General features: G+C 47.6%; 1 protein-coding gene across 7 annotated transcripts in view; it reads right to left on the reverse strand.

The window, feature by feature from the left end:
* Positions 1-18,407, reverse strand: part of TSC22D3 (TSC22 domain family member 3) — a 67,121-nt gene that overhangs the window by 34,882 nt on the left and 13,832 nt on the right. The window lies entirely within an intron of this gene.

Consider the following 18,407-nt stretch of genomic DNA (forward strand, 5'->3'; position numbering starts at 1 on the left):
ACACACACCCCTGCACACACCCCTTCACACACATGCACACACATGGAGGGATCAGTATGTAAATAGTGGAAAACTCAATGGACTGCAAGTTAGGAGACAAGGGTTTCAATCCAACTCTGCTTCTCCTTCTCTGTGTGACCTTGGGCAAGACTTTTTCTATCTCTGGGCTTCTATTTCCACTTCTGGAAAATGAGAGGCTGGACTAGATAATCTCTATGAGCCTTTCCAAATCTAGTACTTGAAATTCTGCTCCTCAGAATGAAATGAGACTCAAGTGAGCTGTGACAAGATCAGATTTGTGGAGTGGGGATGAGATAAGGTAAGGCCAGTGGTCAGCTCAGGAGCCCCAGAAGCCACCATCATGGAGAAGGAAAAATCGCTGCCTCCTTGGGTCAGCCCTTCCCAAAGTTCCATACTGCTTCTGAAATGATTCACAAATAAGGCTGGTGGATCTGGGGCACAGTGGGATCTTCCTCCCTTCTGCCTCATCTCCCTCCCCTTTCATTCCTTTTACAACCCTTGTTCCAACTCTTGTTCCCTTTAACTAGCCCATCAGCTCACACCGACTAGTTCTTTTTGGCAAACTCTATAGAAAGGCCAGCAATTAAATGGTCTCAAGAGTCTCCGGAGTCTGTAAAATGTAAATAATAGCCCCTGCCCTGGCGGCCTTCACAGGCTTTCCAGAGGATCAAATAAGATAAAGTCTGTGAAAGTGCTTTAGAAATTGTCAAGTGCTATGCAAATGTGAGGGATTATTATTAATGATGGGTGAGGAGGCAGCCACATGATGTGAGAACCAGAGTGCCAACCTGCCTGCTTTGCTTACCATCTTAACTGGGTAAAGGCATTGGCATTGCCAGCCTATAGCTAGCCTGTAGTAGGGACGGTTATTTGCTTAGCATCCTCCCCCACTGGACTCTGTCTGCTAGCAGAGAGCAGAGCCAGAGGGAAGAGGAAAAAAGGACAGGACAGGTCAGGCGCGGTGGCTCACGCCTGTGATCCCAGCACTTTGGGAGGCCGAGGAGGGTGAATCACCTGAGCTCAGGAGTTCAAGACCAGCCTGGCCAACATGGTGAAACCCCGTCTCTACTAAACACACACACACACACACACACACACACACACACTAGCTGGGTGTAGTGGTAGGCACCTGTAATCCCAGCTACTCAGGAGGCTGAGGCACGAGATTGATTGAACCTGGGAGGCAGATGTTGCAGTGAGCTGAGATCGTACCATTGCACTCCAGCCTGGGCGACAGAGAGAGAGTCCGTCTCAAAAAAAGAAAAGAAAAGGACAGGAGGACAGGAGGTGGTTAATTCTGATATGGAGAGAGAAAGGCCTAGAGTAGTGATCTTTTTTTTTTCTTTTAGAAACAGGGTCTTGCCAAGTTGCTCAAGCTGATCTTGAACTTCTGGCCTCAAGCGACCCTCCAACTTTGGCCTCCCAAAGCACTGGGATCATAGGCATGAGCCACCATGCTTGCCAGATTTAAAATAGAATCTCACATAGAAAATCCAATTTATAAAACAGACAAAAGCAGAGCTACTCAGGGTGAAGTTGGGGTGATGGGCATGGGGTCCCACTGGCTGGATCCTCCACTTGTCCTTATGATCACTCCAGTGGCACACAGTGTAATTGGGAGTGTTGAGCAGGAGCCCTTGCTTAACACCTGGTGCTCCCAGGCATCTCCAGGGGGCAGCCACAGCGTCGACACTGGAGGACTTGGGGTGCAGGGCACAGTGAAGAAGGGGGAGAATGCTATAGAAAGGCAGACAGAGTTATGCAGCTTCATCGAGTGTCCCCAAAACAGGCCTACATTCTCCGATTACCCTAGAATGGGGTTGCAGCTTTAGCGATCAGTACTGGAAGGCCTATTAAAAATGTGGATCCAAGAGGGGTATGGTGGCATGTGCCTGTACTACCAGCTACTTGGGAGGCTAGGCAGGAGGACTGCTTGAGCCCAGGAGTTCGATGCTATTTTATGCTATGACTGCACCTGTGAATAGCCACTGTACTCCAGCCTGGGCAACATAGCAACATAATAATAAAAATGTGGATTCAGAAACGGGTTAAACAAAGCTGTGGGCCAAGTGGACGTGAGCAATACTCTTGCTTTCTCGCTTAGTTTTGTTTTTTGTTTTTTGTTTTTTTGTGTGTGTGGTGTGGCAGAGTGGGGAGCAGTTGCTCCCTAGGGTGAGTCTGCTGAAGCAGCACCTTCCACTTGTGGTCCCACCAAGAATAAGCATCCCTGGCATGGTGAGAAGGCAGAGGCCAAAAGGAATTGGCCAGACATCTTCAGGTGGGCTCAGTGGCCAGGCAGGTAGAAATCTGACACCAGCTCAGAAGCTGAGCAGAGGAGAAATGCTGGAAGTGGCGGGCAAGACGGCAAAGCGAGGACTGCAAGCAAAACTGCAGACCCAGTATCATGGGCAAGGGGCATTGGGCCTGACCAGGATTAGAACCCAGAAACAGGAGACAGAACAAAGAGAGAGCTGGGGAGTTGGGAGAGGGGGCGGCTGAGAACAGTTCCCTCATGAAGCACTTGCCCCATTTTCCCATCCTCCCCACCCAAGCAGGCTCAGCAACAGGGCACATCTGACTAGGCAGAAACTGATCAGATACTGCAGGTAGGTACTCATTGGAGGCTCCAAACTGGATAGCGGTATGTGTGCCCAAGACTTTCACACAGGCAGGAGATGGGTGGTAGCTGACTCCCTGAGAGAGATGGCACAGTGTCAGGGATTTTGTTAAAGTCATGGAAACTGGGAGGACAGAATCATAATTCTAAGGTCACCTTAGAATAAAGTATGCTGGCATTCTAGAAACATCTGCTGCTGGTATTTCTATATTATTAAAGCCGTTTACAAAAGCCCAGCATCTTTCTCTAGGAGATTCTTATTCCACATGTGTCTTCCCCTGATTCCTTTTCCACATGTGATGGCCTAGAGCTACTTCTCAAATTACCCTGAGGTAGCTGCTCCAGAGATATGTTTGCTGTGCCAAGGCTGAGCAGGAAATGGGTAACCCAGAGTAGAGGATCAGCAGCAAAAGCCATTTATGCTCAAAGGAAACAAGAGCATTTGGAATTCCGGTGTGCTTGGGTGGAGGGGAAGAGGTCGTTATGTTGACCCAGACAGTCTTTGTCCCTGTTCTTCTGGAAAGGAGCAATGGGACCATCTTGGAAAATGTGTTGGATGAGAGAATCACTTGGCGAGGGGTTACTTCCCCTGCGTAAGCTGTGCGAGTACAGACACCGGGAAGGAGGTGGGGAGAGAGGCTCCTGAGGGGCCTAGAGGGGAACAGAACTCAAGGAGGAAAGAAGAGCAAATGAGCCAAAAATAGCTTTTCAACAGACCATTCAGAAGGACTGTAACTCTTACTCTGTAAGTGGTTAGAGTTCCTCCCTTTAACCGAGGATGGTTTTGCTATTACAAGTAATTGCCTCATGCTTGTGTTCTCAGATATTTAAAAAATCAACTGAGTCAGGTATGCACAAGGGAGGATTTCCAGTTTCTTCCCTACATCTTCCATAAGTGCCTGCCTGGCTGGTCAGGGGAGGGACCAGAGGCTTAGGTAGAATTCAGCTATTGCTCTGCAGGCTAAACTGGGGACTTCACCTAGACAGGATTTCCTCAGTTCCCTCTACTTAAGTTAACCACATTTTCAGGGATGGCCTTACACATAGATGGACAGGGTGGCTGCCTGCATGGAATGATTTGAGGGGATAAAGATCAAAGGCACCATGCCCCAAAAGTTCAACTCTACTTGCCCTGGACTGAGCCTGAAATCCTCACTTTTCTTACTCCTTTTGAAGGCCCAGGTTTAAATAAAATTGCAACTTGGGAAGGGGAGCACATTCAGCTATTACAGGCTGTTTACACCTCAGCTGGATTCATCATATCACATTAGCGTTAGCAGAAAGTAAGGCCTCGAGGCCATGGTTAAGAGGCAGGAGATCAGGAAAGTTTTGGAACATGAGCTGTCATCCTATAGTTGAGAGTCCTAAGCAGCGGCAGGGGGTAGCATGAAGAGCTTGTGCTAGAAGGGAGAAGGAGTGAGACAAGGGAGTATCAAAAACAAAGCCTATACTGTTCACCATCTGTTTTCTGAGGGATGAGCTTGATTCCTCTATCCAAGCTGAAAGTGGTTCTGATTTGGCAGCTAGGTTTACAACAAGGGAGACACAATCTCCTCTCCAGACTGAGACATTTACTCAGAATTCATACTAACCTCTTCCCACATAATACAGGGACCATGTGCTGGTGAGGAGGAAACTAGGTCTGCAGCCTGGGTGGGATTCACTTTCCCTACTCAACTTCAAGGCCTGGCATGACCCACCTCTTGCTTCCAGAGGAGGGGAATGGTGAAAACAGTCATTAGTTCTTTGTTATGGGTGGTGAGTTGGGGGATAATCTGCCTCCTTGGCCAAGCTTCCTGCCCTGGAGACAAAGAACAAGGAAGGGAAGCGCAAAGAGCTATGCCTGGAGGTGTGGACTTTCTCATAGCCTGTCTCAAACAATGAGTGGGTGCTCCCAAAGAAGGTTGGTTTTGATTTTTCAGCTGGGATCCCTTTGCACTAGAGAGGTTAGGAGCCACCTGGATGGATGAGAGCCCTAAAGATGGAGCACTGCTGCCCAGTTTAGATTCCCCACGGACACCACTGGAGCCTAATGAGGTTGCCAAGGGAGCTGGTCCAGCAGCCTTGCAGAGGAGAAGGGGCATGAAGAAAAGACTCCGTCCCAGGCTCAGCAAGAGATCCCATAGCCAAGACATGCACAGCAGGCCAGAATGTAAAAATCAATTCACAAAGACAGCAAGAATTAAGTCTAGACAGAACCCAACTGAGTGAACTTGCTGGTCTCTGTGGGCTGCAAGAACCAGAGAAGCCCCATCCACTCAGGTTGCCACTAGCTTCAGCCATGGTGACATGGCATCAGCTGCAAGCCTACTGTGGCTGGCTCAAGGGTCTGGGACTTGTCCCTCGGGCCTCTAACTGCCAGGCTAAGAGCAGTACAAGCCTCTTCTATCCTTCCCTTTACCTACTGCTTGGCCGCTGGCAGGGTGCACCTGGCTAGCTCAGCTCTGTTTTCTTAAGTGCTTGCTGAGCCGCAGAGGAGAGAGGAGGGAGGATGGACTCAGGGAAGGGAGGAAGGGCCAGGATGCTGGCCTCCTGAGGTAGCATAGATTCCCCATGAATACACTGCTGACTATGATAGGTAGCAGTGCTGCCTCTTCCAATTCTAGCACTTCTGGGAGTCATTTCTCAGCTCACACTTCCCTCCTGTGACAGATACATAAATCCTTGGCTGAAGAGGCTGCCGTGCCCCTTCCTGTCTCAGATGTGATTTTCCTCAGATGAATTGCGCCACCTCCTTCAGACTCACACGGGTCAGATGATCAGACCAGGCATTGTGATATAGCCATCAGGTTATAGTGAGGAAGAAGGGAACTATCGATTTCCTGGGAACTCCTTGGATTTGTCTCCCCAAGTCAAACTAGGTACCATTACACAGGCCCCTTAGGTCTTCATGGACAAATCCACAGCATACACAACTATATGACATTTTCCAAAGACACACAGAAATGACTTCGGTATGCTTGAAAATCAACTCCCAAGTATTTCCAGGTGGCTTCTCCACTTTGTGAAATAGCAGTGGCAATACTTGGTTTCAGCTTAGCTTCTCCCTATATCCAGTTTCTTCTAGTTTCTGTATACTCCAGGGGTGCAAGCTTATTTTCATATCAGCCCAAATAATTAAGAAGGGAGATCTACTGAAAATATTAAACTCATGGTACAATTTTCTTCCTTTTCTTTTTTTTTTTTTCTTTTTTTTGAGACAGAGCCTCACTCTGTTGCCCAGGCTGGAGTGCAGTAGTGTGATCCTGGCTCACTGCAATCTCCACATCCCAGGTTCAAGTGATTCTCCTGTCTCAGCCTCCCGAGTAGCTGGGATTACAGAAGTGTGCCACCATGCCTAGTTTTTTTTTCTTTTGTATTTTTAGTAGAGATGGGGGTTTCATTATGTTGGCCATGCTGGTCTCGAACTCTTGACCTCATGATCTGCCCGTCTCGGCCTCTCACAGGCTGGGATTACAAGTGTGAGCCATTGCGCCTGGCTCACTATGGTGCAATTTCAAAGCTAGCTAGACATGGTGTTTCTCCTACATTATCTCTTATTTTGGATTATCCATGCCACATGACCTATGTTACCCTAGCCATATGAAACTCAATCATACTTGGATTTGGAATCCATGTGTGAATGGGTAATTTATTTTTGAAAAAAACTATCTTTATGCACTAGTTGGGCTGGTATTAAAGTGATCCTGCACCCCAGAGTTCCCAGAAACTAGCTAGAAGGTCGGTGGGGGGCAGCCTGGAATTTTGTGATTGCTGTAGATAATCCACAAAATGGGTAATGAATATAGGAATAGTCAAAACTCTACCCAGATACAAGAATGGGGCTATGTGGGTAGGCAGCTAGCAGCAGAGGCTGCAATGAGTCGCTAGCACACAATTTAGTATCATTAAGGAACAAGCATGATCCTGGATGCTCTAAATATGAAAGAAGCTTGTAGGAACTATGAGGTCATCTTCCTTCTCTATTCCATGGCCATTGGCCACTAATGAAATCTTACACAGCTACAGTTTCCTGTAAAACAGCTAGCTCAGGGAGTTAGGGCAGGTGATTGGGTCCTCTGCAGTTCAGTTAACCCATTTATGACAGAGGTTGTGATGTTTTGTGTGTGTGTGTGTGAAAAATCAGACCTTGGCGATAACCTTGAGCAGTAGGACATAAATAACTCCCACAACCTTAGTGTTCCAATAATGGAACACCAGGCATAAATGGGTTAATTTTGCTCCTTTCCTAACCTGCTATCTTGTAAATGTGTGTCACTGATCAGAGGATGGATTGGGGTGACTGGCTAAGGGCAAAGGTTTTCATGTCACAATTTCAGCTGTTACAGAGGACAGAATGAAATCTCTGGTGGATAACTTGGACATTATCTAAAAGATGGAGAAAGGAAAGCTAGTTCAAAGGTTTTCTTTTTTAAAAAAAATGGATTTAGCTAATTTGGAAAATAAGACCGACAAGGGATGGGATAACTACAATTTAAGCATATTAAATTTATTGCGCATAGGAAAGCTGGAGGACAGAATTAGAAGGAATAATGTCAGAGAGCAGAAGTTGTTAAACACTGGAATGTATGACCAAAGGACTTTTTGGTATTTCCTTTCTTGGAGGTGTTTGAAGATCAACTGTCTCCGCTTGAGGCTTTTGCTAAAGACTGTTCAAGGGACTGGCCAACATAGGAAAGACACACAAGGCACCCGAGGTGTAACCCAGCCAGAAGGCAGGAGACCAGACCCAGAACCTTCATCGCCTTTGTGCTTCCCTCCAGGGCTCGTCTTCGTGAGATCCACAAGGTGAGCCCTGGGAGGAAGCAGGACTAATAATCATGTTTTGTATCACAGGGAATGGAAAGAAGTGGACCAAACATGTTTACACACAGCCTATCATAAACTCCTGCTAGAAGTGGGAACCCTCTTGTATAGTCTGATTTTGTACATATTTCCCACCAATCTTATCCGAATCTGTCAGGAAATCAGAGCAAGTCCATGTGAAATTGCCACAGTGACATATTTCCTGTCCTTCTACTGTGGCTTTGTGCATTCAAAGAAATATTGTAACCTCTTGATTTGCTTCCTGGAAATACCTCCCTTAATTTGGGTTGAATAAAGCCCATGAACGATGCCAAGAAGAAATCAATGGAGGCTGGTGAGGACAGACCCACCAATTCTCCAGTGCCTATTTCCCCATGTCTGCCAGGAACATGGTAGAGACAGTGCCTTCAACCAAGGGAAAGGCCTGCTGCTAATCTGGAGTGTTGAGTGTCATGGGGCAGAGCAGGACACTGGGGATATAAAAATAGCAGGTTGCTATTACACTTGGAAGCAGGCTGTCAGAGGGGGACTTCAAGCTAGGTATACATGGAAAAGACCATCTCAAACCATACTATACGGCTCCAGTTACATATCCTCTGGCCCCTCTTGCCACACGTCTGCTAACACACAGTGTAATAGCATGTCCTTGACTCCAGTTACTTGTCTACCACTTTCAAGATTTTTGCCGTATCTGAGCATTGTTATTTACTTAATATTTACTGTAAATTAACTTTAAGCAGATTCCCTTTTTTTAAAATGCCTCATCCTTAGAAATAATATTTTTTGAAATCATGGAGTGTATGTGTTAGCTATATATTCCCCCAATACATGTTAAATAAATAAATAGCTATAAAAATAGAAAAACAAAGTTAGTCCACGTACCACCTAAAATCATCTTGCACACCACCAGCGTATGTTTACCACACTTGGGGAAACAGTGCTCTCTGTATAGTGCACACAGATGGTCCCCACCGCCAACAAGCACGGCTTTATTTCCTTCTCCAATGTAAAGCCGGCAGGGCTTTAGACTGCTCCAAATGGCCAGGATATGGTCCTGAGCCTGCCTCCCTCCCTCCTTCCTCTCAGGGCCAGGGCACTGGCCGTTATTATTTTTCTCCTTTCAGGTGACAGCCCCAGCCAAGGCTGGGGTTTGCAACAGAACACAGGGCCCTTATTCCTGGTCAAGTGTTCCTTCCCTCGAGCTATTTCCCTTGCCGAGAATTCCACACTAGACTTCACTCAACTCGGCCAGTGCCCTCTGTGGAGTGGACTTCCTCTGCTTTAGCCCCAGGGGCTGCATTGGCTGGAGTGCCCCATGCCCACATCAGTGACCTGCCTGTCCATGCTGAGCTCACATACGCCCCTTGGAGCACGTGGTGCCCCCAGTTGGGAACTTGGTCTTCCCGGGGAAGCCAGGGGCCACTCCCCTCCTTCTAGAGTCTGCTCCCCGGTGTTCAGGAGACAAAAGAGGCCTTCAGTGGAAACAGGAGAGGAGGGACCAAAGCATTCTGTGGGCAAGATGTGTGCTGATTTTGACGAAACAGACGGACAGTGTAACAATCAGGGCCAACAAACAAGGGAAGTATGTAGATTGCCTTTGAGCTGAAGCAGCGTGTCCACCCTCTGGGAGTGCTTTAGAAGAGATTCTTGTAGCAGCTGGGAAGTTAACATCCTTCTGCGGCTTACAACTTATTTTGTTGTTGTTGTTTAACAACAGGATAATCATCCCTAATCCCTACCCCACTCCCAGGTCTAATGTGGGAGGTCTCAGGGTCTCTGGATACAAAGTCCTTACAGGAGTGGAACTGCTCTGAGGGAGGCAGGGCTGAGGCCAGGAGCTCCACCCACCCAGCCCACAGGTCTCCCCCGAACATCCATCACCCACTGGGAGATGCCTTCTAGTTAGGAGGAGCTTAGCTTGAAAATTCTCTGGTGAGGAAATACAAGCCAGGTGATGAACAAAACCCTACAAACTTTAAAAGAAACATATAGAATCTTATTTGCAACCTTGTTTCCATATGTAGCCCATATTTGGTGAGGGCTGTGGCACAATCTACCTCTCCTCTTTTGTCCTCCACACACTCTCCCCTCCCTTTCCCTCCCTCATATTCACCCTTGCCTCTGCTCTCATACCCCAAACTCTCTTCCCTTTCCCCCTTTCCCCTCCCCTTCCCACAGCCCCTAAGGTGCCAAGGAGGACCCTAAGGGTTCTTTGAAAACCATTGTCCTGAGGGAATTCTAAGATCCTCTCCCTTAGGAATCTATAATTGATTAACTTCCAGCCTGGGCAACATGGTGAAACTCTGTCTCTACAAAAAAAAAAACAAAGAAAAAAAAAGTTAGCCAGGTGTGGTGGTGCACAGTCCCAGCTACTGGGGAGGCTGCTTGAGCCCCGGAGGTGGAGGTTGCAGTGATCTAAGATTGCACCACTGTGCTCCAGCCTGGGCAACAAAGCAAAGACCCTGTCTCAAACAAACAAAACAACAACAAAAGATTAACTGAGTGGCCAGAAATCACCCAAGAAATTATTGTTGAAAGAATGAACAGAGCCAAGAAGAAGCAGGGCTAGCAGGGAGGAAGGAGACTGTGCAGTAATGAGCACACTAGGACTGTGGGCAGGTGTCTGGACAGGTGGAGGAAGGTTCTTCGTCTACTCACTCTCACCATCACACTTTGCCCAGCAGTGTTAGATACTGATGGTTATGTGGTTGGAGGAGCACATTGTAGATGATCTGTGATATAGGGAGCCCTGATATATCATGCCTAGCCTGGAAAGGCACTCTCTGGTTAGTGGAAGGTCACCTGCTATGGTTTAAAAGACTCTCACCATGTAATCCAGAGAGAGATGACTGATTTTGATGGAATTTTAATACAGTGAAATGTACCAGATATCAACACCCACCAAGCAGATTGGCTTTTGGTAGCTCATCTGTGCATTATTTGGGGGAGAGTAGCTGTATATAGCAGCAGTCAGATACTCAAAGGGACCTGCACTGAGTCATGCAACAGTGGGTCTGGTGAGAGTGGGGATTTACAAAGAAAGGAGGTTTTCAGAAAGAGGGCCAGACCAGTCTCTCTTTGTAGATTTGCTTTTTAAATCTGGACATCACTATCTGAAAATCCCTCACAATTCAATAGAGAATTTCTGCAAAGACACATGTAAAGAACTCAAGAAATGCATTCTGCATTCAGTGCTTGCATTTTGGGGCACATGGGATCACTGGGAGACATGTGGTTAAGGACCTTATTAACAACTGCACATTAACGACACCTCCAAACACCCAGATTTTTGTTACTAACCGGTTCCAAGCCCATCATCCTTGATTTTTTTTTTTTTCTTTTTGAGATGGAGTCTTGCTCTGTCCCACAGGCTGGAATGCAGTGGCGCAATCTCGGCTCACTGCAACCTCCGCCTCCTAGGTTCAAGTGATTCTCCTGCTTCAGCCTCCCGAGTAGCTGGGATTACAGGTACAGGCCACCACGCCTGGCTAGTTGTTGCATTTTCTTTTTTAGTAGAGACGGGTTTCACCATGCTGGCCAGGCTGGTCTCAAACTCCTGACCTCAGGTGATCCGCCCACCTTGGCCGCCTAAAGTGCTGAAATTACAGGCGTGAGCCACTGTGCCCAGCCCATCCTTGAGTTTTGAAAATAGACCCTAATGTTCTGTTCAGCCGGGACCCCCTCTTAGGGTCATGACTCTTACCTATGTACTACCTTCTCATTCTCTTTCTTTTGTCTTATGTGAACTCCCTCTCCCTGCACAATACCATTCTGACATTCTGGGGTTCAGTGACTTACTCATTCAAGTTTCCATGCATCCCATCCTCACATATCAAGACTTTAGAAACATAGTCTTCCAGAATATCTGCGTTGAAAGAGACACTACAGACCATCCTGTCTCTCCCCTCCCCCATTTTGTAAGTAGGCAAAGCAGCCCACAGAAGGGCAGGAGTTACTTACTCAAGCTCAAGCATCAGATTGGTGGCAAAGTCTGGACTTGAACCCAAATCTTCTGGATCCAAATCTGACCCACTTTCTACCACCTCGAGCTGTAGCTCCTCCAGGAACTGTGCCTCCTCCCCAAGCTCTGGGTCCTCCCCGAGTTGGGGTTCCTCCACGAGCTGGGGCTCCTCCAGCCTTTCCACCTTCATCTCACAGCTGCCCAAGCCTTGATTACCTGGCTGGGGTTGCTTCCCTCCTTTCTTTTAGTAGAGCGCGCTCTCACGCTCTGGCTCTCTCCTCTCTTGCTTGCCTTCTCTCCCTTTCTCTGTAGCTGCCGGGTTAGGGCGGGACAACTGGAAACTCTAGGCTCAGAAGAAAAAGTGCTCAGGGAGCCTCAGGGCCAGCCTGGGCTGGCTCGGCTGTTCGGGCGGGAGGAAATTCACGGTCCTGAGTGTCTTCAGGAGCTCCCAGGCCCTGAGGGAAGACTGGAGCTCCTGGGGCAAGCGCTGCCCTCCGGATCTTCTGCCGAGACCGGGCCAGTTTCCTAAACTAACTCCCAGACTGAAAGGGAGGGCCGGATCCTCCGGGAGAGCCCAGACGGCGGCTCTGCCAGCCAGCCCCTGTGGTTGGAACTTTCAAAAAGGCCAATGTTTCAGCAACTGATTTCTTTTCCAACCCGAACAGCAGGCCTTTCTGTCCCCCTTGCATGACTGTGGCATGCAGCCCCAGCCTGAGCAGAAGCAAGATTCCAGGGCTGGGGCTTCATAACACCCAAACCATTGGTCAATTCCATTAAACAAAATCAAATTTTAAAAAAATCACCATTTTTGGCATCAGGTGTACCCAAAGCTGGTGTCCTGGCATGGAGATGTTGTGTACCTACTGGGATGGGATGCTGCACAGCCGTCTAGAGACGAAAAGTCAGAAGATCATTGGATCAGAGAATCAGGAGACATGGTTTCCCTTTGCAGCTGGTCACTAATTGGTTGTTTGGTTTGGGGCAGGTACCCACCCCACGCTGGGCCTCAGTTTCCTTATCTGTAATGGGAGAGGGTCAGGCAGATGGCTGAGAAAACTCCTACCAGTTCTGAGCCTCTGCATCTCCATCTAAGGTGCATGTGGAGGTACAAGGAATGGTCACCAACCCTGAAAAGGGAGAGGCTCAGGAGCTTGAAGAGAACGTCCTCGGGCCCACTGTCCTCTGAGATCTTCCTCAGTTGCTAGCAATGCCAGTAGGGCACCTTCGTGCTTTCTGTAGGTTTTGATCTCTGGTAAAAATTTCAAAGTTCTCCACAGCTCCCCACTCTCCCCTCCCTGAAGAAAGGAAACCAGAAGTGTTCTCAGTCATTTATACCTGAGTGTGAATGAAGAAAGTTGAGAGAGCAAGCCTTGACAGGGAGAAAGCTTGCCAGGCTGGGTTTCAGGTGTCATCTGGCTCTGTGCAGAAAAGGGTATGTGAGTGACAGAGCAAGAAGAGGACTGGTGAGAGAAGGATTTCGTGAGAGAGGGAGGCAAGGCCAGTCAGATAAGGTTTTGTTCTGGTACCACATTTGACTTGGCTAATACTAATAAAGAGACACTCAGTGCTTTCTAGGAGCATCCTCTCACTTCACTTTCCCAACCACATCACCACCAATTTCTAGTGAAGGAAACTGAGGTCTAGAGAGATTGTCACTTGCCAAGGTCACAGTCTGTCAGTTGTTGTCTATTAGACGCAAAGCACCTGTGCTTCATTATCACATACTGGCTAATGTCTTCTGCTCCTTGGTGGCCTCTCTAGGGCCTTGTGAGAGCAGAGAAGCCCATCCTAGCTCCCCACAAGGGCTAGAACTTCTTGCTCATCTGAAAGAGGGACAGGGAAAAACAGAGTGGGACCTCACCTCTCTAGGATCCTGGCTCCCCAGGACTGGGCTCCTGCTCAAAGGCCCTGGGGCACACCTTGCAGCTAATACTAGAATATACCAGGAAAGCCTACCACATTTAAAGAGGAGACGGAGGACATAGAATTTTGGAGACATGGCCACTGCTGGGGGTCAATTTCAAGTTCAATTTTCACTCATTAGTTCTTTCTTCTCTTCACTGACCTCCATCCTGTACACCTGGCAAGTGATGAGCTCTTCACAGTCTTTCTGATCCTGATTTTCAGCTGATGAGCCATTATGACCCTTAGAGAGTCACTCACCTAAATCAAGGCTGCCTGATCTTAGCAGTGAGAAAATTTCCCTGCTCCTATCTGACAGGGCTTCAGTGAGCCGGAGGAGCTTCAAAATCCACATCTTAGGGCATTAGCAATGACTGGGTTCATTTTGCCTTTCCACTACTGATTTTTGGGCAAGAACCACTCACAGCGGGGCACTTGCAGTGCCCCATGTCTTTACATGATGAATTTTCTTTTGTGGATTTTCTAATTCTGGGTGAAGTCCCCTTAGCCTGTGTTCTCCCGACTTCCTGCACTTTTCCTTCATTACCATCAATTGTAATGATGTTGTTATTTGTGTAATTACTATTTGATGTCTGTCTCCGCCACCAAATTGTAAGTTTCCTGTGGCAGGGATCCTGCATGGTTTGTTGTTTGCCACTGTACTCCTTGTATTTAATTTAATTTAATTTAATTTAATTTGTATCGCCTATGTCTAATCTTGTTTGTGTGCATGAAGAGGAAAACATTCTCCTCTGCAACAAGTACTTGGAGTGGGTGGCCTTACTCCAATGCCCCCAGCAGAGGAGTGTGCTCTAAAATTGTTAAAATGTAAAAGATAGGGGACCCCCTTGAGACTAATTTATCCAGGAGACAAGAGAGCTGAAGGATGCTACAAGGGCCCCTACCAGCTCCTCAGTCCATTCTCCCACACTTTTCCAGTTACAGGAGAATGTATGCTAGTTTCACTGACTTATCTCCAGTGGAAATTTCATTGACATTTTTATTACAAAAGTATTTTCATGAAAACACCTTCACCTTTCACACATACACTTTCTTTTTTCTTATAAGCACCTGCTCCTAACCCCTTTGCTTTCCCCACCTGTCTGTCCACTTCTGGCCATGGTCCTTATAAAACCAGGACTCTCACACTTTTATCCAATTCTTTATCACTACTGTCATCACCTTCTCCATATGTATAAATTACATACAACATCCCTTGGTAATTCTGTCCAGCTCCTCTGAATGCTTGTAGTCAGGAAGTTCTTTCTGTTATCTAATTTCAATTCTTTATGCTACAATGTGGGCCTGTTTCCTCTTGTTCTCTTCCCAGTGTGGATGGGAAACAGCTAGTCACCATTTCTGAGTTGTGACTTTTCTTGTATTTGCGTTAAAAAAAAAAAAACCTGCACATGTACTTTTCTTTCTTTCTTTCTTTCTTTTTTTTTTTCCTGAGATGGAGTCTTGCTCTTGTTTCCCAGGCTGGAGTGCAATGGCACGATCTTGGATCACTGCAACCTCTGCGTCCCCAGTTCAAGCGAATCTCCTGCCTCAGACTCCCAAGTGTCTGGGATTACAGGTGCCCACCACCACACCCAGCTAATTTTTGTAGTTTTAGTAGAGATGGGGTTTCTCCATGTTGGCCAGGCTGGTCTCGAACTCCTGACCTCATGATCCACCTGCCTTGGCCTCCCAAAGTGCTAGGATTACAGGCGTGAGCCAACACGCCCGGCCCGTACTTTTCTTATATTTGAAGATTGACCTCTCTTCTTGCTCTCTACCACCTTCCACCCCACCCTTAAACTTCTTGTAGATCAATATCTTAGTTCCTTTCGCTTTGCCCCACAGGTCCCTAGAGTCCCATGTTTGTCTCCTGTTGGCTAAATAAGTCCTGTTGGCCTTTTCCTGACACTTCACAATCAGATTCCCTTGGATCACACTGGGCTGTTAGCTATCACCTGCTTTGCCATTGTGGAGGGCATACCCACCATTTGAGATAGGGGCTACCTCTCTCAAATGAACACTCCTTGGGGCCTCTTGATCAATTTATTTGTCCTTCCCAGAATAAAGTCTAGCCTCCCTCCCCTTCTTCATTCAGGCTGTTTTTCAGCCTGGATAAATATCTGATATTTGCAGCCCAGAAAATTTACACCTTGGGCCCCAGAAAAGTGCAGCCTGAAGCTCTGTGCCCCACTGCCTCTGTACAATGAGAAGCATTCATGACTCAGAAGGAAGCCCGCAAAGGGAAAAGAAAACCCAGACAACCCCCCGTTTCTTTTTCCTTTACAGTAAATAATTTACAAAAACAAATTTTCCTTCCCACAGGCTATACCCACTTTATCACTGGTCCGCAGGGCTAGCCTTTACACATTTCCATACTGTCATGGACTATTTTTAGCAAAGGATGACATTAAATACTAGTTACCCCATGAGCTTCAAACTCATCTCTTCCTCTTGTCAGAAAATTGTCAGTCCTCCCCTTTGGGACCTGCTGGCTACTCATGGCCTAGAGATATTTCCAGGGGTGTGAGAACTACCTATGTGGTATGGCTTCAGGGGTTCCTCTGAAAGTCTTCTATCTGAAAATATCACCTTTGGCCTGGGTCTGATTATTAGAATTTCAGTGCTAGAGACTCATTTCTTTAGCTCAAATGTAACTTCTCCAGGAAGGCTTTTCTGACCCTTTGTTATACTCTTTGACAGAAGTCTATTCCTTTTCCCTCTTGGCATCTAGTTTGTAACTATACTTCATTAGCGTGACTATCTGGTTAATGCCTGTCTCCCCCACTCCGTTGACTACTCTATGACAGCTTTTGTGTGTTTTCCATTATATCCCCAGTACCTGCCACCGAGTCTGGCACATGAAAGTGTGCAATGAATATTTGTTATTGACTGAAGCTATTCATGAACTTACATATGAATTCTCCAGAGTACTGGTGGGAAAGGATGTGGGCACAGGTGTGTGCAAGACACTAACCTGGGGAGAGGGTCCCAGAGAGTGAGGATGGAACGTTGACCATGAACAACACCTTTTTTCTCCAGTTTACCTGAGACTGCTTCCTTTTGCCACCCTGGTTCTGTCTCCCTTCCTGTCAGCTTGAGGCTTCTTACCTTTCTCAACCCTACCCTGGGGCTTTCATTTATAGGGTATCTGGGAAGCGGGTTTGACCAAGGTGCAAACAAAGTTAAAATGCCACCCTGCAGGGCCATCAGCAACTTTTTTTCCAGAGATACTTGGGTGGATTGTCTATATATTCTCGTGGTAGCACCTTGACACACCCCGGCTTCTGTTACCCACCTCAGAAGGGACCTCATGGAGACCGAAGCCAGAGATGCACAGATAGGAAGTCACAGCCCCCAGGCTCCTCTAGTGCCCACCCTCGACTGCACCCCTTGGTTCTACCCTGCTCGACTCTCCTCGACTCCTGTTCTGCTGGGCTTTCTCCAGCATAAAGAGGAGGTGCCTCCCTACTCCTAGGCCCCGAAGGCCTCTGCCTCCCCAGGGCTAGCCCAGGTTGCCAAGGACAGGGTGCTAGGGTCCGGCTTGCCCTGTGTCAGAGAGGGGCATTGAGGGGAGGGCCAGAGTGGGCCTTTCTCTCTTGTTCCTGAATCAATGGTGACCCTGGCTTCCAGCCTGGAAGGAATCAAAAGTGTCCCCACCCCAGGCCAGCCCCTTCCTACTCAAGAGCCCTGCTAGACTAGCGAGGTTCTCCTCCCTTCTCCTAATCTGAAAGCCCTGCCGCTTTCCATCGTGCCAAAGCCAACCCATTCTTTGAGGCCCTGCTGGAAGCTGCCGCCATAAAGAGACTCTCCCTTCCTAGTTTGCTTTGGCACCATCCAAGCTCCAGACCTGCGGACCCCGGGAGCAGTAAGCTTAAGGCCTTTCCCTTAAGGAGCAGGAGGCTGGACCAGGTTTGCAGAAGCCTGCGGTCACGCCAGTGCTTTGTTCTCCACTGAACTTGGGTGCAGCTGCTCCACTCCTACTTGCTATACCCTCAGCTCCTCAGGGCCCTAGTCCTAGCCTCTGATGTCTCCTGTGTCCTCTACAGTGATTAACAGGATAGGCATTCAATAAATCCCCAGTCGGTACTCAATACATAGCAGGCCCTTGGTCAATAAATGATGGATTGATTAATTGAAGTACTTGGTCGCTTTGGTACAAGGCCGAATGAGGTGCTGCCATCATTCATTTATCTGTGCACCTGGGCAGGCAGATTATGTTGCCTTAAAACTGAGCAGTTCTTATTATTTATTTCTTTGTTTTGTTTTCTTTGTTTCTTTTTCTTTTTTACTGCTACAGCCTATGAACCAAAAGGGCAGAGGGGATAGGGAGAAGAAAGGGGCTGGAAGCCTGGGAGGAAAGGCTTTTCCCACAAAGGAAAATTCTGCATCTGCATCTCAGGTCCCCTAATTTTCACTGGATTCTGAGATCTGGGGGGCTAGGGGTGCCAAGCTCTTCTGAGCCTTGAGATGGTAGTCTTGAGCTTGTTCAAGAACTTATGATTCAGCTTTGGATGCAAATCATGCCTGCTGGTAATTCCCACACCACCTTTTTGACTTTGTTTCCCTGTTTCTCCTCTCTTTCTTGGAGTAGAGAGCAGTGTCACCACCTACTCACGACCTGTGAACCATTTACCTGATGGCAACACATGTGAGACAGACTGGGGCAAAGACAAAGGAAGAGAAGAAGAGGAGCTATTGGTTTAGTCACAAACCTTGAGGTAGTGGAATATTAGATTGATGGTGATATTCTGTGCTGTAGATAGTCACATTTGTTATTAGAGAAATCTGTCATAGAATCTGGCAATATTGACTTCACTGGGGGCTCAGTTCCACTAAGCTGGTAATGTAATTTTCTGAATAGGCCAGGCAGAGAGCTAAGAATCATTGTGAATTCAGGTCAACCTGGGGATTTTGAGACTTCATGGAGCATGGACTGGAAATTGGCTCTTGAAAGGCCTTCCTTTAAACAGCTCCTCCACCTTCCGGTAAATCCCCTCCAGCTTCCGGTAAACCCTTTCACCTGGTGTCAGTCAGCCTGGAATTTCCACTCCCCACCCCCCACAACTCCCCCCACCCCAACCCACCCAATAGGTTCTGCAC

This window comes from Rhinopithecus bieti, unplaced genomic scaffold (genome assembly GCF_001698545.2).
Source record: "Rhinopithecus bieti isolate Rb0 unplaced genomic scaffold, ASM169854v2 scaffold_50805, whole genome shotgun sequence".
Lineage (NCBI taxonomy): Eukaryota > Metazoa > Chordata > Mammalia > Primates > Cercopithecidae > Rhinopithecus > Rhinopithecus bieti.